This window comes from Salvelinus fontinalis, chromosome 19, assembly GCF_029448725.1.
Source record: "Salvelinus fontinalis isolate EN_2023a chromosome 19, ASM2944872v1, whole genome shotgun sequence".
NCBI lineage: Eukaryota > Metazoa > Chordata > Actinopteri > Salmoniformes > Salmonidae > Salvelinus > Salvelinus fontinalis.
In genome coordinates, this window is record NC_074683.1 from 6,510,839 (window position 1) to 6,511,470 (window position 632).

A 632-nucleotide genomic window follows, 5' to 3' on the forward strand; every position below is an offset into this window, starting at 1 on the left:
GCCGAATACATTACGTTGTTACACGTGTCAAGCTTATGGGCATGTGGCAGCAGTGTGTAGAAGGGAGGTTCCTAGGTGTGAGAAGTGTGCCGAAAGCCATGAGACAAAGGAATGTGTAGCATTGGGGAAAGTAGGGGAAGATAGGTCAAGGGGAAGGGATCCTGAGAGGAGTGGTGTAGTAGTAGATCTGTACCAGTACAGAGGGATAGGCCAACAAGTGATATATGTTTCAGTAAGATTGGATTTTTAGCATTTATAGCAATGGTTATTAACTGTACTGCAGGGATAGAATGTAGGTCACAGAACATGGAGGTTGTGGTGGTAGCTGCAGAGAGGTATTTGGTGTGCGAGACTTAACATCAGAAGAGTTACAGGGTGTGTTAAGTGGTGTAATACCATCCTTTCAGGTTGTTGGCCTGAGGTAGGACTAAGTAGATTTAAATAGTGTAGTAGGGTGGTGTTATTTTTTATTTTTGTGTGAGTGTAGTGTTAGATTGTAGGGTATTTGTTTATATATTTATTATTTCAAGAAAAGTATAAGGGTGTTCCACTCCAGTCTAGTAGGTGGCGTTAATGCAATATTTAGTAGATTCTAACCGCCTTCAAACCCCATCGAAGAAGAAAAAGACTTC